The sequence below is a fragment of the Marmota marmota genome, unplaced genomic scaffold, assembly GCF_001458135.2.
Source record: "Marmota marmota marmota unplaced genomic scaffold, marMar, whole genome shotgun sequence".
Taxonomy (NCBI): domain Eukaryota; kingdom Metazoa; phylum Chordata; class Mammalia; order Rodentia; family Sciuridae; genus Marmota; species Marmota marmota.
The window spans coordinates 11314294-11337787 of record NW_025999982.1 but is presented as its reverse complement, the minus strand read 5'-3'; positions in this window follow the sequence as shown (position 1 = coordinate 11337787).

The following is a 23494-nucleotide window of genomic DNA, read 5'->3' as shown; positions in this document are numbered from 1 at the left end:
AAGCCAGCCTCAGCAACTTAGTGAGGCTATAAGCAACCTAGTGAGACCCTGTCTCAAGATAAAAAATAAAAAGGGCTGGGGATGTAACTCACTGGTTAAGCACCCCTGAGTTCAGTCCCCCAAAAGTATATAAATAAATAAAATTAAAAATTTAAAAACTGATCAGACAACCATTGGCCTGAGATTCCCAGCTGTGATGGGAATATTCCTGTCCATCAGGTGTCCTGTGGCTGAGAGGGGACTTCCCTAACGCCTGATGGAACTAGCTCAAGGACCCCTTGAGATGGTCAGTGGATCCCCAAATTCCCACTTTATTAGCAGGAAAAGAACACACAGAGAGGAGAGACTCACAGCTCAGCCAAGTAAGAGATGAGAGGCTGGACCCAGTTCTGAGCTGGTGCCCCCACAGGCCAGGGGTCAGGGGTCAAGTAGCTCCTTCCCCAGGAAGGCTCCAGTTGCCTCTGGGTAGAGGGGACAGCCCTTTGCGTAGGCCCCAGGCAGGAACTCAAGGCAGCAGATTAGCTCTGAGAGGAGGCCCAGGCGGGGACTGAAGGGGATGGAGGCCAACGTGAGAAGCCGGGAGCTTTAATTCCCCTCTTTCAGTTGCTCTTGCTAATTCAGGTCCCAAGGGGCTTGCTGAGTTTGTCCTGGACCCGGCCACTTAATCTTATAATACTTCCAGCAAAGCCCCTTTGTTCTCCTTCTTGCATAAGGTGGTAAGAGCTGGGCAGTCCCCCCAGCCCAACACCTCCCTCACCACTCAGGCTGCCTCCTGGCTGCAGAAGCACCTCCAAGGCCCTGCCCCCCCCCCGGAACTTTCCAGAGGGGGATGTTTAAGGCAGCTGGCTGCTAATAAAGACACGCCTCAGGATCTGTCTTTCACATTCCATGGACCTCCACACAGGGGGGACCCCCAAGCTGTGGCTCTTACTCATCTTGGAAATAGTAAAGCCTCGGCTATCTTAGAGACTCTTCCAGCAATGAGGCCATGTCCTCTGAGCACCCAGGAGCATCTGGATTGGGGGTCTCCCTCTCCTTCACCCTGAGACTGAGGCCAGCTTTGTGAACATGCACGTGACTTTGCCCATACGCACGGGCTGGCACCTAGAAGGCCCCATCATTCTGTTCAATGCTCTGTCCTCTCCATCTTGAAATTCCAAATAACTTTTGAACCCGTGATCTGGCATTTTCATTTAGTAGTGGACCCCACGAATTAGGCAGCTGGTCCTGCCTAGGGTTTCGGAGCAGGCCCAGGAGGCAGCCAGCCGGGAACCTAAGGACCCAGGTTCCTGTCCTAGCTCAGCCCGCTGGACAAATGCACATAGGTTCGTTTTTGTCCTCCCTCAGGAACTCAGTTCCCCCAAGCCACGTTATTTCAACTGGCATGGTTGGAATACTAAACACCCTGCCTGGACCACCCCAAAGGCCAGGCTCAGCAGGGGCCTATGCAAAATGGAGAACTTTGAAAGGTGTGTGACAAGAGAGGACAAAAAAAAAAAATAAGAGAGAAAGGGTCTGTCGGTGTTTGCCCATTTGCACTCTTGCCTGAGGTTGTTATGTGGAATGTGGAGGAAACAGAGGCAAGGTGCCTGTCCTCGGCCTCAGCAGTCCTTCCCTCCCTGAGAGCTCTGAAGACCAGGCAGGGTGAGGAGAGGGTGAGCGTATCCACCTCCCCGTTCCCCTTGTTGAAGGCACCTCCACTCCGAGGAAGACAAAGCTAATACCATCCTTGCCTTTACTAGGGGGAGAATAGGCTTATGTTCATGGGGACATTGAGGGGTCAAATGCTTGTGTGGCACTGGCCAGAGAAGCATCCTCCACCTTCTCAGGTTCTAGAAAGGCCCAGAGCCATCCCAGGACATGACCAATCCCAAGCCCTGGTCTATACCCACTCCTCACTGAACAGCGTCTTATCCCAGAAGCCAGAGAAGAAGCCCCACTCCTTTAGCAGTGCTGTATGTCCTTACCTGGGGGTGGGGCCTGGCCCGGCGTTTGCCTGGTTCTGGTTTCTCTGGGTCCCTGAGGCAGGGCTGGAAGTCTGCACAGCCTGGAAGCTTCCTGGGGGCAGGGGTGCATCTGCTCCCTCGTCCATCTCAGAGCCACACAGTTTGATGGACAGAAGTCCTACTGGATCTTGGGGCTCTTGAAAGTTATTTTCCGGATACTACCTATGGGACAACTGTGTCTCAGCTTCTCAGGAAAAATAGACCAGACCAGTAGGGGATAATGTCCTCCCCATCTGGTTCACCATTAAATCCCAGGTCCTTGCACAGTGCCTGGCTTGTAGTGGATGCCCCACAATCAATGAATTGGTTTCATTCTTTGATTTCATTGAATGAATGAAGAGCAACTGGAAGCTTCCAAGTCAGATCCAGAAAGATCTTTCCTTGTCTTACACAGGTGATGTTTCACAAAACCTAGCTGTCCTCTTGCCTGAGGTTTACTTTTGGAATTGGAACTGCTACTGGACAAGTGAAGAGAGCGGACGTGCTCCTTGTCCACCTCTCATGGGTCTCCAGGTAACAGCGACTCCAGCTCTTAGAACACCAATACGAGGGGCTGGAGTTGTGGCTCAGTGGTAGAGCGCTCGCCTAGAATACCAATATAGAAGGTGCCATGGAAGCCATGAGGCTCAGCTGATCGAGGACTAGAACTCAGGTCCCTGACTCTGCCCTGTGTGCTCTCCATCCCATCAGGCCCAGACGTGAGTCTAGGTTCTCCACTGGACCAAGCAGTCCTGGTCTGGGACCTGGGCCCTGACCGCCCCAAGCAGTGGCTTCCTGGCCACCTGCTGGCCAGAATGTTTGGAATTGCCAGGAGGTCGTAGGTTTATGGTTTGTTTGGAATCAAATGGCCTTGCACAACCCTGAGGTCTGTAGGAAGCTGGTCAGGCCACTTTCTTCTCCAGTGCTGCTTGGGGCCAGAGGGCTGGCCAGCCACAGGGTACATGGGGCCAAGGCACCAGGTCAGGTCGAGAAACCCAGTGCCTGACTGTTTACGGTGGGGATAGCTCCCCAGGCGCTGTTATCAGACCTCACACAAGGCAGAACATCACAGGGGTGGCAGCCAGGCCCCAGAGCAGGGAGACCAGGCTCTGGTCCCCAACTGCATCCTTGGAATGAGCTCTGGCCTCGACCTCCCTGGGCTGCACTTCCTCCCCGTTTCCAACACAGGCGCCCTCACTCTCCTCCGCCATCGGCCACCAGCGTAGATCACTCCCATTCTTCAGACGATCGAGGCTCAGGCAGCATGAGGGCCTTGCCAGAACTCAAACAGCGAGGGATCCAAGTCAGGGCCATCTTGGAAGTGTTTCCCTTTCTCAAAACTTTACAGATGAGTGGCTGGTGTCACTTTCCCGTTCTCGTGGCAGACAGCCTGCCTTCCCTGAACTCCCTGCTGAGAAAGACGCAGGGAAGACACAGACACAGCCCCCAGAAAGCACACCAGGTGCTGATGTCACAGGATGGTGTCAAGTCAGCAGCTCTGACTAGGTCATTCCCTTCCAACTGACGCCTGTGGCTCTCCATTACCCCAGCTCCCTGGGCCATGACTGTGATGTCACTCCTGCAGTCTTCTCCAGTGGAAACCTGCACTCTCCCTGCCTTGAACCTCGGGATCTATGTAGCCCCAGACGGTGGCCATGCTGCTTCTAGCCTCCGGGCATTTAACATAAGACTCAGAAAAGTCTCGCCTCTCTCATGGAGACTTCCCTGCCTTCTCGGCTGCCCCCATGACTGAATCGGGTGCTCCTACCTGTCCTGAGCCTTTGCGTGTTTACATCATGCTGGAGAAAAATACCTGCTTCCATGCCTGCCCCGCCTCAGTTTGGCTCAACACTGCACAGAGAGCCTGATGGGTACTCAACAAATGTTTGCTGAATGAATGAATAAATGAATGAATGAAGGGATGTCCTGGGAGAAGGCCTCTAAGGGGAGGGTGTATCCAGGAGAGCTGAGGAAGTCCCTCAGGCTGGTCAAGCCCAGGAAATCCCATACCTCTCTTGAAATACTTGGCCTTGAACCAACCAGGAAAATTAAACTGGGATAAATGAAAAATCTTCCTGTTAAGATCAGAGAGGTCTGTGACCAGGTGGCCCACAGCTTAGCACAGAGGAATGAAAGGTCAAGTCCAGCTCTCTCGCCATGAGGGTCTGGAATCATAGGACCAGCCTGTTTCCCCCATGGGCTCCCAGGATGTGGTCCCGCCCTGTCCCCACCTCTAAGCAGTGCAACACCTTGAGTTCCTGCTTCCTAGACAGCCCCAGAAGTCCATTCTCTCAGAGAAGGAAGAATGGAAATGTAAAATAAAGGCTGATGGAAACTCCCAGAGGCTCGGCACATTATAGTGAGCCCCAGAAGGGGAGTTGTCCTTTACAGCCTCCCTGCCTCGGGTGACGTCCTCAAGATGACTGAGCGCGTCAGCACTGGGATTCTTCGCCAAGGGGCACGTGGAGGGCAGAAAAATACACTGTCTGCAAAGCGTAACCAATACTGTAATATTTAGAAAAGGAAAACACACACATCCTTTGTTAAACATGCCAACAGCAGACAAAGTCTGTGGCTGGTGGAACTACACAGGGGAGAGAGGGACAAAGCACAGGGCCACGGTTCAAGCCAAGCTGAGCAGGACGATGGCTGGGAGACGATCGGTCAGTTATTAATAACAGTGGCTGTCACACATGGCTTTCTTCCTTGCCATTGTATGAACACAACATTTTTTTACATGCATTCTTTTCTTTTGCCTCATTTAATGCATTAATCATGCCTTGCTTTATGCCTCTGTTCTCACAGGCTAATCTTTTGCCTGCTTGCCTGAATTCTACCTTTCCAATCACATGCAAGACTTTCAGAGGGCCAGACAGGTGAGTTTCATGAATTTTTGCAATAAGATAAGCAAACTTTTAGTCAAACATGAGGCAGAGACTCACTGTTACCTCCTTACAACATCTTCTTGGGTTTTGGGGATTTTTGTTTGTTTGGTTGTTTTGTTTTGTTTTTGGTACCAGGAATTGAACCCAGGGGTGCTTAACCACTGAGCCACATCCCCAATCCTTTTAAATATTTTACTAGAGACGGGGTCTCACTGAGTTCCTTAGGGCCTCACTAAATTACTGAAGCTGGCTTTGAACTCATGATCCTCCTGCCTCAGCCTCCCGAGCCTCTGGGATTACAGGTGTGCGCCATCGTGCCCAGGAAACTGGGTCTTAGAATGTTCATGCACCTTTCACTCACAATCCCTCGGTGCCCATTCTGCTTGCTGACCTCATCAGACTGCATTGTCTGCAATCCTTTATTAACCCGAAGAGGCTTTTGAGGACAGCTACCCAAAGTGTGGTCCTAAAACCACCAGCAGAATTGCCAGGAACTGAGGATTTCTGGGCACCCCCGCCCCCCCCCACACACACACACCCAGCACCTTTCTGCTCCAGAGTCTCTGGGAGCCAGGCCCCAGAACCAGCCTTTTTCATAAGCTTCCAGGGTGATTTGTGTGTGCACTCAAGTTTGAGACTCTCTGGCCTCAAGCATGGCAGGTATTCAGGAAATGTTTGCAGAATGAGCTGTTGGTGAATGAGTTCCGAGAGGTGCAGTGTAAACACAAAAACCATGGGTGGAGGTGCCCCGTACTCTTCCCGGCTACAGCATCGGGCCTTGCTGCCTCTGAGCCCCTTGCCAGTCCTTGCCTAGGCGCCACGTTCTGTTCCCCTGGGGCTTGTGCTCGTGTTCCTGGTTACGTCTCAAGCTGAAGCTGAGGTATGAGTGGGGGGGCACCGCTACCAAGTTACTCTTGCAGGTAGGTACTCAAAGTGGGGTGGCCAGGGGATCAACAAACTCTTTTCCCCTCCAAACTGTTTCCTTTGCCTTATGACCAGGTGGGCTAGGTCACTTCCTGTGGCCAAGTTACTGGTTCAGTTCCAGTGCAAAACACACACCCATCCCTTAGTGCCCTAGACAAAGACTGATTCCTAATCCTATGTATACTCTGATCTCTGGTTTGGGGTGCAGATTGACTCTGAAGCCTGAATACAGACTGATTCCCTACTACTGGGTACTTAGCCCTGGCCCTGGGTATAGACTGATCATACCTAGACAAATCTAATCCCCCCAACCCAGAAAACAGGCTGATTCATAACCCTGGGCAGAGGCTGATCCTAAACTCTGATCTCAGCTCCCCCACTAATCCTTGCCACAGATGGACCCAACTCTGCATATATTGTCCATAACCCTGGCCACTGAGTGTCCCCATGGGGCTGGTTCTAAGAGCACGTGAAGAAATTAGAAATGGCTATTCTACCAATAGAGGCCAGAGTTTGGGCAATTTGTGCCTTCCACACCAGAGCTGGGGCCTTGAGAATGGAGGGTGCTGAGACTTCATGACCTTGGCCAGGCTCTAGTTCTCTGGTTCCTTCTGCATCCTCTCTGGCCGCCCCTACCCCAGAGCCCCTGCCCAGCCCCCACCCCACCTGCTGGCTCCATCAGACAGACACACCTGAAAGGGACGATGACCAGCCTGCCAGCAGGAAGGTGTAGGGATCATTAGTGGACAGGGGTCTGACACACTGTGGCCTGTCTATACCCAATCCCTGCTACCCACTAGACCCCAGGCAGAAGCAAGGAAAGTAAGATCAGGGCATGGTACCAGCAGGGTCAAGTGCACTGTCCAGATGGGCAACAGGGGCCCCAGGCGTCCCCATGAACAGGGGTGGGAGGGCAATAGCTGTAGGTAGCTGCTTCCTGGCCCACAAGACTCAACTGGCCTTCTTCAGGTCACTCCACTTTCCAGAGGTGACCTCAAGGGTCAGAGTGGAGACACCATCTTATAGTTCATTTTAGCAGTTGCCCCATTCTGGCCAAGGGAAGCATCTGCGAACTTCCATCTAAGGAATCCCCCCTAGTCTGAGCTCCTAGTTTGATAGTGGAGACCCAGGCCCTGCTCGAAAGTCCGACTGGAGGAGATAGGGCTGATCCAGGTAGTCTGCCTAGAGGAAGACCAAGCCCACACACACACACACCTGTCTCTGGCCCTGCCGCCACCCTAGCCCCAGGAATGTTCAGGGCCTAAACCATTTCCCTCTCTGTCGCCCAGCCGGCAGGCCTCAGGCCTGTGCTCCTTTCCCCTGGGGAGTTGAGGAAGGGTGGGGGTCGGGACAGGCCTCCCGGGCATTCCTCCCGCATTCCTGGGGCCATGCCCTCCTTCCTCCTGGCCTCAGCCTGGCCATAAACTATTTCAGGCTTGCAAAATCTGGTCCAGTGTTCTCCTGCTCATAGCCCACGGCGGCGGCAGAGGCCTGGGCCCCAGCTGGGAAAGCCACAGCACCCACAGAGCCCATAGGGTCCTGGTCAACTGAGACAGAGGAAACTGGGTGACCTTTCAGGCCATCAACCATACGGGAGAAGTGAGTGGGTACTGATAGCCACAGAGCCCTACTTCTCAGACACTGTGCTCAGGGAAAATGAGAAGGCGCTGGGAGGACAGGCCAGCCACATTGGGGGGCCAAGAGTGGGCTGAAGGCATCAGACAGATTATGTCATCTAAGGCTCAGCTCCTTTCCCATACCTGCCCCCAGGCCTTGGCTCATGTCATCATCCCCATTTTACAAATAAGAAAACTGAGTCTCCAACCAAAGTTCTTCTCAGGGCACATGTTTTGTCTCCCCATTCTGACCCCATGCATCGCAGGGTCTGGAGCCTTCTGCCCTCCACACTCACCCCAAACATCAGCAAATGGCCATGTCCTTCCTTCCCCACCCCACCAACACAGCCTTCCCCAGACAGCCAGTGTCCTGACACTCCAGGGTACCACTTGCCTGGGGAAGGACTCTTACCCAGCTCCTCCCTGCCTTGAGGTGATCTTGCAGGGCCTAGGCCAGTGAAGTCTAAGTCAGGAGAACCCCCTCATTTCCAGGCAGCTGGATCCCAGGGGGAAAAAAAAGGTACAAAGTTAGATGGTCCATGGGACAGAGAGAGAGAGAGACCAGGTTTGACACTTCTCTGTTTCACTAGCATCTAGACTGAAGAGGGCACATCAGAGAGGTGACCTGTGAATGAATCAATGGATGGATGGATGGATGGGTGGATAGATGGATTGGATGCTTCTTGTTCTAGATGCTAACAATATAAAAACAAATAAAGTGGGGGAAATAATTCTTCCCCCATGGGGCTTCACTGTAGTCCAAGGAGAGGGCAGAAGATGAACAGCAGAGACAATGTCGAGTAGTGCTTGCTATGAAAAAATAAAGCTGGTGGGGATTTGTGGAAGGGCCTGTGAGGGAGGGGTGAAGGGTGCCCATCAGAAGGGTCCGTGGGTGCATGTTGAAGTCAGAGAATGAATACAGATGATTCTGGAATAAGTTCTGGCCCAAGTGTGGCTGGCTTTTCACTGTGTAACCTTGAGTTAGCCATACCCTCTTTCTGGGCCCCAGTTTCCTCATCTGTGAAGTGAGGCGGTGGATGGAAGGCCTTGTCTAGCCTTGGCCCTCAGGGACTCCAGCCGCATCCTACCTCTGTGAATTTAATTGAGGAATTACTGGCAGTTTAGAAGGAGCCCCTCTCTGCCCCAGCTGTTCCCTGAGGTTCCACTTTTTTTCAGTTAATGTCACAGTATCTGCATGTAGGTGAGTGGATTTGCATACTAGGCTCCCAAACTCCCAGGGACTGCGTGTCACACAAATGTCAACAATTAGCACAAATGACTTGACTCGTATTCAGGCTTCTTCCAGAGCAAAGGGGAGCCAGTGGCAGAATTCTCTGGAGGCCCAGGGGGCCCAGTCCTGCTTCCTTTCCTCTCCTGCCTCCTCCATGCCTGCCAGCTCATTCCTTAACCCCTGGTTGGACACTCCCAAGCCCAGGTTGCCCTACAAATGCCCATGGGGACTTTGGCAGCACACATTCCTGAGTCAGGGCACGGCTTCACGGAAGCCCCTGAGAGCTGTTCCTCCACCTTTCCCCATCCTGTTGGTTTCCAGGGCAGCAATCTTCAGGGTTTGCCGCAGCCTGGGGGGTCCTGGAGCACCTCCCCTTCCAGACCCCCCACTCCAGCCCACTCCAGGCCAATCCTAGAGACTCCAACCTCTAATACCTCCTAAGATCAGTAAACACTGCGGCTTCCCCTCACCATGGCGGTCTGGCTAGGATCTGCAGATCACAACCCTCCTCCAGGGGCTTGCGCATGCTCACACACAGCGCACTCCTGCACACCCACACACATGCTGAGGTACACAGAAGACTCCCCCTAATGACTGGGGGGGACATATGTTCACGGAGTACTTCACATATACCAGCTCCTCTAGGCCTTCCCACCCCCTAGGAGCCATATTTGAGCACTCCTGGTTTTTTTTTTTTTTAAACATATTTTTCTTTTTAATTGACACATAGTAATATATATATTGGGGCTGGGGCTGGGGCTCAGCGGTAGCACACTTGACTGGCATGTGTGAGGCACTGGGTTCGATTCTCAGCACCGCATATAAATACATAAATAAAATAAAGGTCTGTCCACAACTAAAAAAATTTAAAATATATATATTGATGGGATACGGTGTGGCATCTCAGTATATGTATACAATGTATAATAATCAGATCAGGGTAATTGGTTTATCTATACCTCAGACATTTCTCTATATTGGGAGCATTCAAAAGCTTCTCTACCAGCTCTTTTGAAATACTCAATTAACTGCTGTCAACCATAGCTACGCTACTGTGCTATAGAAATCTGGAAGCCCTTCTTCCTATCCACCCTCCCTGTCAACCATCTCTCTCCATCGCTCCTCCACCACACCCTTCCCAGGCTCTGGTAAGCTCTATTCTACTCTAGTTCTTTGAGGTCAATATCTCAGCTTCCACACACAAGGAGCATTCCCATTTTACAAAAGAGGAGACAGAGCATCTCAGTCATACCCACCCCCCAAGTGAATGGCAGACCCAGGGGTCCTTCCTGGGCTGGATGACTCCCGTCCCTGAGAACCCCTGCTTCACCGTCCCCCAGGATGCACCAACGGACACCTTCTTGCAGGAGGAGCTGAGTGTGGGTCAGAACTGCTTCTCCAGGTGATCCTGCGAATTTCCCCTTCTGAGGCCACAGTTTCCTCATTGAGGAAATGGGAATCATGATACCTTTCTTTTCTCAGAATAGAATTAAACCAGACAACCCTGAGGGCCTTTCCAATTTCCATGTCACAAGGACAACAAGCTTGAGCCTCGGGTTACATGCCGTGAACCTGACATCTACTCCATGAACCTGGCCAGAGCCTCCTGGGGTAGCCTTCTTGCCTTGCCTCCCCATTGGATGAGGCTCAGAGGAGGCCTAGCTGGACGGGGCCCTGTGTTCCCTTGGCCTCAAGTGTCACCCCCCTTAGTGCTGACTTACAGCTTCTCCTGCTGCTGACCTCAGCACCCATCTGTTTGTGGTAGGGAGAGAGACCTCTCAGGGAAAGAGATTTGCTAAATCCAGCCAGGAAAGCCCTCCTACCTGGGCTGCCAGGGCAGGTTTGGTAAATGCTCCAAATACCCTTGGAAACCCCAGGGGGGATCAGAAAGCAAGGCCTCCACCAGGCAGCCTCCACCCTTCCCAGACACCCAAAACCACAATCACAGTTCCATCCCAGCTTTGGACCTTCCAGCTGGTTGCCCGGGCTACTGGACCTGTCATCCCAGTATCCATCTTTCCTCTCCCACCCACCTCTCTCACTACCATTCCCCACCAATGCTGTCGCCATCTTCAATACACCATCCAATCATCAAAACCTCATCATTGGGCTGGGATGTGATAGAACACTCGGGTTTGACCCACAGCATAGAAAGAAGAGAAAAACCATCTCCCCCACCTCCTCTTCCATCTTCATGCTCACCCCTACCGCCAGCACGGCTCATCCACCCAAACCCAAGAGGTCATGATCTGGTATTTCTTTTCAGGGCCAAGGAACAAACCCAGGGCCTTGCAAACGCCAGGCAAACACTGCCACTGAGCTAAATCCCCAACCCCCCAAGATGTCACTATCTAATCCATAATCAATCTCACCCCCAGCCTAAATTCTTTACAGAGCAATAAACTTCGACTGGAATGACATCCAGACCACAAATCTGGGACCCAATAACACTTTCAGGCAACAGCATTCTGGCTATTGCTCAATGGGTTTCCCTTCCAACAAGGCCTTCTGCAGATACTCAAAGGAGGTAGATACATCCCTTAATCATCATCTGTCCCCAGGTGGGCTGGAGGTGGCCAGGCAGATGCAGCCTCATCTCTAATCTCTGCACAAGCACTAAGCCACCGCACCTGGCTTGTTTAAACACACACTTGGCCAGGTGCTGAAGAACAATTAAAAGTGATCACAGGAGATCTGCCTCCTGATCAATCTTACCTGTCTTAAGATCAGATAAGTCTGTAGAGGAATCTGTTTTCAAATATGTCATTTCTGACAGTAGATACACCAGGTTTCCCCCGCACAGAGCCAGCTGGGGTGAATGGAGTTCATACCCCAGGTTATGGAAGAGCTTACCTTAGCCTTCATTCAGCCTTCTATGTCTGCAGTTTGGCTAGAAATTGTTCAGGAAGCTCTTGATTAGCATTCAGCTATGGTAGAGTGTGAAACCATAGAAAGAAAGAAGTCTAAGTTAGAGACCAAAGACTTGTGTTGCATTCCTGGATCCACCATTTGACTTCCGTGCCTTAGTTTCTATGACTGTAAAATGGGAATGAGATTATCTCCTGTATAGGACTGGCTTGAGGGTTGAGTGTGCAAATAACTCTGGCACAATGGTGCATGGCTGTAATCCCAGCAACATAGAAGGCTGGGGCAAGAGGATTGCAAGATTGAGGCCAGCCCTCAAGTTTTTATTTAGACCCTGTCTAAAATAAAAAATAAAAATAAAAATGGCTGGGGATGAAGCTCAGTGGTAAAATGTCCCTGGGTTCAATCCCTAGTACCACCAAAGAAAACAAAATAAATTAATAAGTAAATAACAGAAACAACAATACACGAACAAACAACAACAACAAACCCTCTAGTTTGAGTGCAAGATTGGGCAGAATCCAAGAATGATTCTGGGACCTGGAACATTACCAAAAAGTTGCACTTGCTATCTTGTCTGACCCATGTAACTTTCACTGGTCACTTCCAAAACCAAAATTAAGTTTATTACTGACACTGCAGTTAAAACAGCTTAGTGACTTCTTTCATGAACCCACATATTTATTTTTATGCTCAGAAGCCTCTCCAGCTCCGATCACTTTTATCTTTATGATAAGCTGGAGACAGGATGTTGTATCTGCTCTTCCCTGGGTCTCACCCTACCCTTTGGCCAAGGGCAACCAAAGTATGAGTTTTCTACTATCACTGTCAAAATCACTCTGATCTGAACGTTTCTGGGAGGAAACAGATATCCTCTGCCCTTCCTGTCCCCCTCAGACAGGAGAGAAAACCCTGACTGGTCACCAGGAGGACAGATCAAAGCTTTAGAGCCTCCATTCTCCAGGAGAGGCACCCCGACTGGCAGCCTGAGCATCATCTTGGACCTGCTGGACAAGCAGATTCTCAGCCCCCCACCACACACACACACACACACATACATCTACCGAATGAAACACTCAAGACTCTGCACTTGGCCTGCATCACTCAAGTTTGAGAACTGCTGCTTTAGAGAACAGAAACCTTCCACCATAACCCGCATGGACAGAGAAGCCATTAAGGCATAGCCAGGTCCGAGGAAGTCATTTTAGTGTGGAAAAGAAGAAAGAAGACATCAATGGAACAGGCCTGGAACCCCTCATCCCCACTACTAGAAATGTGTGGACAGGGAGATCAGGGGTCTGCAAACATATCAGGTCTTGGGATGTGGGGGGCTGAGTGGGAGGTGGGAAGGGACTAGCAATGCCTAGTGGCTGCTCAGGCCTCCTCGCTAACAGAGGGTCCCAGCAGCCTCCCGTAGCTGCCTTGGCCTCTGTTGGCAGGAACTTCCTGGTTCTCCAGGCCTTTGGTGATACTGTAACTCTCAGAGTTACAACAACCCAGGGCCATTTCCCTTTCAGGGACCTAAGTGGAGGGTCTGAGTTTGGGGTGATCAGGCCTTGACTATATAAGGACCCCAATACACTGCCCTGTGCACTATGCCTCCTGTCCCCTCCCCATGTGCCTGGTGCTGTACTAGGAGTTGCAACCACAGTGAAGGGACACAAAGTCACAATTCCTGTCCTCAGAAAGCCCAGCAAGATGTCAGGGAAATGGATACCAAAGGCTATTGTTTCCACAAACCACGTGGCAGCCATTGTTCTGAGCTCTGTGAACATTATAGGAATTAATGAGATAGTCACCCACAAAAGAGACACAACCAGGGGAGCTAACCGTGAGCACAGGGGGAGGCCAGTGGGCTGGAGCTAGGCATGTCACAGCTCAGAGAGGGAGGTGGCTGACACTAGAGTAGTCGGCAAGTTTCACGGCTGATTTGGAGACAGATGGTATGGAAGCAAGGAGAACATCATCTTCTCCATCTCTGTCTCATTCTTCCTATCCTTTATTCTTCCCATACAATACAGCACTCCATAAATGAGCAGCCTCTCCTTATGCCAGAATATGAGCTTATCATTAAAATCCTATTGGGATAATTAGCAGCCATCTTAATTAGGCAGAAGAATGGATAAGCAAATTATTGCATAATCACGCATTACAATACTAGTCACCAATACACAGGAACAATCTATTCACACATGCTACAACCCAGAGGCATCGCCAAGGCCTGGAGTTGTATGAGAGAAGCCAGATAGAAGACACTATGCCTCGTATGACTCCACGTAAATAAACTTTCTGGAAAAGGCAAAACTACCTGGAGAAGAAACAGAGTCAGTAGTTGCCTGAGGCTGGGGGGTCAGAGAAGGGACTGTCGACAAATGGCACTAAGGAAACTTAGGGGGTCACAGCAGTGTCTAAATCTGGCTTGTGCTGATGCTTGCACACCGCATAAATTTACTTAATCATTGAATGTATATTTCAACTGTGTCAATGATATGGTGTCTGTTTTACCTCCATAAAGAGGAATGACAATTAAAAAAATAATAAGGCAGTCAGTGGCTGTGCAGTAGATAGGTGGCCAGGCATCGAAGGAACGATTAAAATAAATGTTGATTATGTTATTAGATCGTGGGTCAGCATTGATAGAAGCACTCAGTGTACAGTTTTTCCAACTTTACAGCATTTTGAAAATTTTCATGACAAAATGCTGGGGGAAGGGCTGGGGTTGTGGCTCACCCATGTGGGGCACTGGGTTCAATCCTCAGCACTGAATAAAAATAAATAAATAAAGGCATTTTGTCCATTTACAACTAAAAAAAAAAAAAACAAAAACAAAACTTTTTTTTAAATGCCAGAGGAATTATTTTTTTTAAGCTAGAAACAGGAATATGATCAAAGTATCTATAGTTTAGAAAGATAATTTTGGTCACCTCCATGGTGAAGTGAAAACCACCAACAATGGCGTTGGTAAGAAAATGGAGGAACTAGAACCCTCACATGTTGCTACTGGGAGCGTGGATTGATAAAGCCACATTGGGAAAACTGGCAGCGTCTGCCCTCTGACACAGTCGTTCAACTTCTAGGTTTATAATAGAAATGTGTACATTTGCACACCATGGGGCACAGATAAGAATGTTACAACAGCATTATTCACAACAGCCCTGAACAAGGACCAACCCAATGATTATCAGTAGAATGAATTAAAAAATTGTACCTTCATACAATGGGACACTATACAGCAACGAGAATGAATGAACCCTTCACACGACATGAGTGAATTTTTAAATGGTAAACAAAAGAAATGAGACATGTTCCAAAGTCAGGCAATACTAACAGTCAGCACTTGAAGGACGGAGAGTGCCTGCCTTTGGTGGGAGTGACAACAGGGAAGGGACTCCAGGCAAGGGTTCTGGGAAGTTGGCAATGCTCCATTTCTCCTTCTGGATAGAGCCACAAAAAAGACATCACTGAAGTACACACACTTCTGAGGTTTTGCCCATTGCTGCATGTATCTTTTAATCAGAAAAAAAAAAAAGTTTACTAAACAATTAGAAGAAAAAAAAAAAGAAACCTATTTGACCCTCACTCAAGGACAACCTCACCTTGAACTTGGACCTCAGAGGGGCTTCTAGAAAGGGAAAGAGTTTGCTTCTGCCCACTCTGAGCAACTTGGACAATCTCCAGACCAGATCTCACGTAGGCAAAGTCCTTGGCATTTGTCAGATCTGCAAGGTCATAGGAGAGGAAAAAGGCATTGGAGGCTTTGATGCCAGGCCATTCCAGAGAGCCCACAAAAGTCCTAGAAAGTCTGGCGTGCATGCCACTCCAAAGCAGAGTGAGTCATAAAGGAGCATGCGGGCCCAGGCCTGTAGGAGATCAGGGTATGAGCAAGCCGTGGTTAGCAGAACCTTAAGAATTGGTGAAAGACATAACAGGCCCGCTCTCCTGCTCCAAGTTACCACCTTCAAACAATCCTCTGCCTTGTTACAGCTGTCTAAAGGGGTTTTAATGAAAATCTACTTAAATGAACTCAGTAGGAACCCCTTTTATGTAAGGAACACTCGCTTTTTGATGAGGTTTCCATTGGCCGAGGACAGGGTCTCAAGGCAGTCTACCTTTCTCTATATCAGTGAACTCCAACTTTCCACCAGGGGAAGGGGAGAGCGATCAGTTTATGGGTTATTCCTAGCAGGAAGTCACATTCCAGGTCACACAGTCAGGCTTCCCATGATCCCAGCTAATTGAGTACCGGCACTGTCTGTGGGCCAGGCCGTCTTAAGTGTGATAAAATGTTAAAAATGCGAATAGAAATTGCAAGCCCCAGGCTCAGGAATGAGATGGAGCCAGCAAGCACAATCTAGAGTCTTATCATAATTAACCAACAATTTTGATGTGCTATTGGGCCCCAGAAAAAGGCAGCCACCAACAGTGTGTCAGCCTGCCGTGAGCTCCGGACGATGAACAAACACTTGGAGGATGAAAGAATGTGCAGAGGGTCTTGGCAAAACCAACTCTCAGGAGACTTTGACTGGCTCTAGGTCCCTCCAGCCCACCAGGTGGGCTGGCTCCTCCCCGTGAATACCCGAGAGACTCGGGTGGGTATGGGGGAGAGAGACCCAGCGATTGCCCAAGAAGCTCCACAATGGGATTCTGTACCCAAAGACATTTGAGCAATGCTGTGTGCAAACGAAATCCACGTATCACTGGGGAAACAGGGTCAGACGCAGCTGGTGGCAGAGTCACTAGAACTATCCTTATGGAGGGGCAACCTATAGTAGCTCTCAAAATTAAAAATGCACGTGGCCTTTGACCCAGTAATTCCACTCCCTGGAATTTTTTTCTACAGATTCACTCCCACGGGGACCAAATGACGTGTGGACAAGGATATGTGTTTGTGGCATTGTTTATAATAATAAAAGCCTGGAAACAACCCAACCTTTTCAAAAGGGATCTGCTAAAATAACCTTGGGAGCCATAGCCAACATTTATTGAGTGCTGACTGCATACCAAGCTCTGTTCCAAGCCCTTTGCAAGTATTATCTTGCTGTATCCTCGCAAAACCCTTTGGGATAGATGCTTGCTTTTCTCTCTGACCCACAAATGAGGAAACTGAGTCACTGAGATGTTAAGTAACAGGGCTCAATGTGAAACATGTGGTTTGAGCCACGCTGGTGGTGCACACCTGTAATCCCAACGGCTCGGGAGGCTGAGGCAAGAGGATTGGAAATTCGAAGCCAGCCTCAGCAACTTAGCGAGGCCCTAAGCAACTCAGTGAGACCCTGTCTCTAAATACAATATTAACAAGGTCTGGGAATGTGCTCAGTGGTTAAGCACCCCTGGGTTTAATCCCCAATACAAAAAAAAAAGTAAAATGTGGTCTGTACTGGAGCAGGAATCTAAGTCTAGAAGTCTGCTTCAAAAGCCCATGCCCTGAATCACCCCATTCTACAAATAACTACAAATGTTTATTTACATTTGAACCATCTCTTCCATGGAATACACTGGAGTCAAGAAAAAGAATGGGACAACCTTCAGAGGCCTGGCATCACATGGTCTCCAGATTATGATGAGAGAAAAAAGGTACAGAACAATGGAATGAAATACTGCCATCTGTGTGGGAGAAAAGTTTATAAATATATATATTTTAGACTATCTTTAGCAGGATACACAGGAAACTGGTAACTCAGGGGCCTCCAAGAAAGGGAACCGAGTGGTGGCTGGAGGAGAGGACAGGAGAGAGGCTTACATTTCTGTTTGAATTTGGTTTTAGCTTTTTATTTTGTTTTGAGGTCATTTTAAATATAAAGAAAAGTTTCAAGAATAAGAACCACCAACACCCTTCACACAGATTCACTAATTTTTATTGTGTGTGCAGTTTTTTGACGGTGTCCCTATAGTACCTCTTTGAAATACAAATGAAGACAAAGTTATGCAAGTATTTTTCTACTTTAGAGATTTGCGGGTAGCTAGCTGTTCAGCTCTCTCAGAAGCAGGCTGACTACGTAGGGAGATGTCTACCTTGAGACCCCCTGAGCCTCTGAAAGGTGCTTCCTCACCAGAAGGATGTGCCTGCCCCAAGGGTCTTAAAGAAAGGGTGTAAGGAAGCTTCCTGAACCACAGAGTAAGGCGAGGAGCAGCTGTGGCTCACTCAGGGGAGGAGGGGGCCAGGGACCAGGCTGACACAGACACAGGGATCCTACCTCCCAAGTAGGGTTCTGTGCATCTGGGACTGTGGCAAGTGGGAAGGAGGCCCACTGTGAGAGGGGTCCAGACAAGGCCAGCAAGCCTCCTAGTCCCCCTAGTCCCTTTTTCTCAGGCCTTAGTACCACTGCTTGGGCCCGACATGGGTTGAGGTTTGTTACCCTGTGAAGCAGACACTGGAAGAATCCCCGGTATAAAGACATGAAAGTCAGGGCCAGCTCCCACCATCATTAAAGGCACTGCCAACCTGAGCGCTTGCTGTTTACCCCAAGGCCTGCCTCCTTCCCAATCGAGCGCCCAGTGCACTGTAATCACCTGCCCTGGTTCTCTGGTGCCTTGCGAGGGTCACCAGTTCTGTTCCATGTGTGTCATTTCTTCCTGCCCCCACCCTCACCAGGGATCTCTCAAGGGAAGAGCTATGTCTCCCCTAAAATGGGGACCCTCCAGTGCAGGATCTCAGAGACCACAGAGTAGGGCTCATCCCCTCTTCTCCTCCCTTTAGGTGCCAAGGCCCAGGCTCTGAGCAGGTCCCCCATTTCACGCGCTCTGAATCTGGGTGCATGTGCCCCCTGAGGCCCTCTGCTTGCCTGAAAGGGTGGCTAAAGGCCTGTGCTGACACCAGCCGCCTGTGGCAGGCCATTGCATAACAGCAGCCTGGCCACAGGTTTCCGATGATTCAGCACTGAGGCCTACCCAGCCCTCCAGCCTCGGTGGGGCTGGACTTAGGAGAGGCCTCCTCAAAATCAAGGGGCAGGAGGCTCAAGGGTCCCGCCTCACCCAGGGACCCCACGGGGCAGCCCTGATACGCTGGGGAGAGATCGCAGTACTGGGGCCTCTCCTGGCTGCCCAGGCCTGGCCCCTCCAGGTGTTTAGACTGGGTGCAGGTGCCTGGACTTGGGTTCCAGCCTGGGCTGGGCCCGGGTGCCATCCTACTACTGGGAGCCCATGGTTGAGGCTTAGACCTCTTGAGCAGGTTGTGGCCCAGGAGGAGAGGGACCAGGGAAGGGACTCCAGGGGCCAGCCCTGGGGATGGGGGGTCGGCTAGGTAGTTCTTTTTCAGACCACTAGATGTCACTTCCATTTCAAAGGAACCCACTGGTAGGAATTTTCTCGGTTGGGTCCCCCCTCCCACTCCAAGTCTTAAAGATACACAGACCACAAGAAAACTTCTCTTTCCCTGAAGACCAAGACACTGGAACCCTGGCCAGTAGCTGCCCTAAGCCTGAGCTAAAGCTTCCAGGAGCTCCTTAACAGCCCATGGCCACCACTGCAGGAAGCCAGAAGGTGCAGAACTGGTCCGCCCATCCCCCACCCACCCTCTGGGACAGCATGGGGGTGGTTTTTCTGAAACAGGCAGCGGAACATGTAATCAAACCAATGTGAGTGCATTTGGGGGACAATATTTGAAACAGGGAACCCATATCCCACATACTCCTCAGGGCCAGGAACTCCTTCTGGTTCACCAGGGGCCTTGCCGTCCATCCCCCTGGATTTAGACCTTCACCAAGAAGGTCCAGGGGCTCTGCTTTTCTCCAACCGCATCCTGGATGCTCCATCAACATCTCCTGGCTGCCGGGTGCTCATTATTACAATTTATGACACGTTGTGTTTATTCTACTTGAGTCCCCCAGCAATCTCTGTAAGGTGTAGAGAAAGTTCTTCCTTCAGTCTCTGCTGCTGCCCTCTTGTCTTCCACAGGCAGGACGCTCTTTGAAATGGAGCCTGGGGTCAGCCAGCTTAGTTGATTTACAGGTCAGGGGGCTGCTCAGGACCCATTTCTTCAGCTCCTTCATACAAGCCTTTACCCACTCGTTTCCAAATCTGGTTGTGGGTTAGAATCACCAGAGGAGTTTTTAAAAATCCCAATGTCCACTCACCCAGAGCAGTTAGTTCAGAATGTGGGAGACTGGAGTGAGAGTGGACATCGGTGTGTTTTTAAAGATGTCCAGGTGATTCTAATGAGTAGACAATTGTGGGGAGCACTCTTTAGCCACTCCCTTGCCACCCCCATAACTACCTGACCTAGAGAGAACAAGCTGGGTGCTCCTAATGATTATTTGGTTCATATTTCAGACTGGGATACCCAATCACAGATACCTCACATGCTACAAGACAGAAGAACTGGCGTCACTACTTTCCCACAGGGGGAGGACTCGCATTCAGAGAAGCTAACGTAGGAGAAGCTGCCCAGAGCAGCCCAGCCCGTGAGATGGCAGATCCTGGACTAACTCCCACATCTTTTGAGATGTCAGACAGATGCTCCTGCCTCTTCACCATGAGGTCTCTGCCACACGGTCAGCTTCTTCCAGGGCCGATAGTTTCACACCCAGAAAACAGTTCCTGGTCAGCTCCTGACCCCTGGCACACCCACTGACCAGAGCCAGTCACCACAACTGACCCTCTATCTTCACCACCAGATCACTCTGCCCTGGTCACTGATGACCCCTAATTGAGAGCACAGACTGTTCCTAATGTCAGCTACTATCCCACTCAAGTTCAGTGTCGAACAGAACGTGGAGGCTGGACACCTGAATCACACCACGTCAATAACTGTACATCTTCTGATAATTACCACTACTAATAAAGTCACCATGGTGGACCTGTGTGCTGGTGGGGAATTTGATGGCTTTGTATTCATGATTTTGTGAAAGGATTTCCAGTACTTCTCTGTTAACTCTCAAGTCTCAAGGCTTCCTCTAGCTGGAGGACCCCTAGCCACCTCGTTCCTCATCTTCTTGTACCCTAGGCTCACCCTTTCCTGCTGTCCTGTCGCACGCACGCACGCACACATGCATGCACGCTCCTCCTTGCTCCTGCTGTTCCCCCGGCCTGGAATGCCCTTCCTCCCTCCCACACACTTTCTCCGGGATCCCCAGGCCTCCCTCCCCAGGAAGTCTGCAGGGCTCCCAGGATCTCCTGTTGTCCATGTTTTCCAACCCCCTCCATGAGAGTCACCAGCCCAAGACAGCCAGCAGCCACTCAGCCCACCCTCTTCTGTCACACCAGGTGAGGGAGGTCAGGCCAGCCCATCCTGGGAAGTGAAGCTTGGACAGGGGACGCTCGCCCACACACGCACTCACATACGCACATACTCGCCGAGTGTGTTTATAGAGTCCTGGGCATCTGTAAACTTGGCTGGCTCTGCTGCCCCCAGGAGAGGAAGGACCATAAACACCTCCTGCTCCGGCCGTTTCCCTCCACCAGGACTTGGACATCCCACCATTAGAGGGAACTGGCCATGCTTAGCTGCTTTCCACTGGGTAAACCGTGCCACCCTCCTCCTCTCCTCACCCCAACACCAGGAAGGGCCCCAATAGCTTCCTGGGGGTTCTCCCAGCCTTCACCTAGCCATGACTGCCCTGGCAAAGCCTCACCCCCCGTCTTTCCTGCCAACCAGACCTCAATCCCATGACGGGCATCTCAGTCCCTCTGAGACTCTTGCACCGATCTCCTTAATGTACAGGGGGTACTTTCTGGAAGGGGCTTTGAGGGTAAAAATAAAAAGGGACTTTATAGGATAGGACCTAATATGTACTCTAGCAGTCCATTCCCCTGGCTAAGCATGGCTCTCTCCTCAGGAAGGGTCCTCTCTTGGGCCCTGTAAACCTGTGTGGTGGTGCCAGAGGTATATGGGTGGTACCACCCTGGATTCTGGGTCTACGGAGGGCACTACCTGCTTCTGGGGGGGACCACGGCCCTCCCTGACTACTTCTCTGGCTTGCTTCTGGCTCCAGTTCTTAGTGGTTTCTCCTTCTAATCAAGTTTTTTTTTTTAAATTGGGAAATCACACACTTGACCTTGCCACCTTGAAATGTTGCCATGACTTTAAAGAGAGAGAGAGAGAGAGAAGTTCTACGAGCTGGGCCTACAGTGTGATAGGATCAGGTTGGCTGTAGCAGGGGCTTTCAAGACTTCCATGAGTTACCACATGTAGGGAATTGTACAGCCAAACCACAGAACGTCTCTCCCGGCAAATCTTTAAAATGCAAGAATATTTCTTTTTCAAAGTCAGAGTCTGACTTGGCTGGATGTTAGGGGCCTTTTATTATTATTAAAAGGACAGTGAGTGTGACCTTTCACAGGGCCAGGAAGATGGGGGGCAGGGGCGTTGATAGAGTTCCCAGTGCCGAATGATAGAGAGCTGAGGGGCCCAGGGCCTCACCCCCACCTCCTCCATTGTCCCCTGTTCCCCTTAATGAAGGCTCAGACCAGAGAAGCCAATGAGGCTTGGAAAATCCGCCTGTTGTGTGAGGGGATTTTCCATCCATCTCCCTCATTCAGGCAGCGAGAGCCCCGTGCCCTGTGGAGGGGAGACAGCCTGGTCCTGGGGACCCCTTTAAAAACAGGCGCTTTCTGGCCAGTTCCCTGCTCCTCTGGGCCCATGGGAGCTTTCGGGGAGGGGCTGAAGAACAGCCCCCCCCCCCCCGGCCTTCCGGGAACCAGCTCCACGGAAAATCACTTTGACCCCTTCAGGCCTGGAAATGGACGCGACTCACCAATGGCCTGGCAGCTTGGAGGGTCGTTATGCATAAAGGTTGCCTGTCACCCGCCCGAGGGCCCCCTCATGAAACTTTATAGACCTGCGCTGTGGCGTACGGTAGCCACAAGCCACATCTGGCTACTTAAATTTAAATCAATTAAAATTGGGTTTTAAAAGTCCAGGAACTCAGATGCACAGTTCCAGTGGTGCTTGGGACCCACATGTGGCTAGTGACTCCTGTTTCCCACAATGCACCGCTAAAGCATGTCCACCAGGGCCGTGTGTTCTGACTGGACAGCGCTGCTTAAGCTGATGCTAAGCAGAGCAGCCTGAGACCCTGAGTAGATCTGAAATGCAGGCATCGACTAGGTCGATAGAAGCCTTATATAAACAACGCAGAGGGATCTAGGGACTCAGGGAGCCCCAGTCAGAGGGGAAATCACAGCCCTGTCCTCAGGGAGCTCCCAGCTCAAAGAGGGTTAAATAATTCCTCAGCCAGATCTTGTTTTCCTGAGCAGGTGAGGGGGAAAGGATCCAGCTGTCACTTAGCAGGCTCATTAGTGATGTCTGCCGGGGCCTTGCCCTCCCCAGGGGTAATTATTAACAGGCCTCAGGTGTGAGAGAGCATGCAGCCTAGGCCCTTCCCTCCCATTCAGCAGCCTGGGCCAGCTGGGCATCCTGGGGAGGTCCAGAGCTGAGAGTCCAAGTCGAGAGAGGCCCCAGCCTGTGTAATTGTACCATGGGGAGCTGGCTGGGCTGCCTCTAACCGCCCTGCTGTCCCCCACCTCCGGCCAAGCTTTGCTCCATGTTCAATCAGATGAACCTTCAATCAGGGGACAGGGCACTGACCGGGAAAGTTACCCATCACCTTCCAATTAAAGAATGCAAACTGTCCAAAATTGGGGGACCATCCCTAGAGCCTTACTGGGCCCCCAAACCTGGGTCCATCAGCAGAAATTTTCCACATTTGCTGAGATTTCTGTTTGCCTTCCCCATTAGCTCAACAAGCCTGGATGGAAAGATGACTAAGGTAATTAGTGAGTGACGGTAGCTAGGACTGAGAGGCCAGGTCAGGAGGGGGTGGCAGGGGGTGGCAGGGACTGGAGTGTGGCTGGAGAGGCTTGAGTCAGAAAGCATGAGTGCTACAGAAATCAGTGAGCACCGGCCTTCCGCCAGACCTGGGGCCTCAGACCAGAGAGAAGATGGCCCAGAGCAGGACACCCAGAGTCAGCGGCAAGGGACAGCGAGAGCAAGAGACTGCTCCATACTGAGAGGCACTGCAAGCCCCTGGGTGGCTCAGTGAGCCTGAGCCT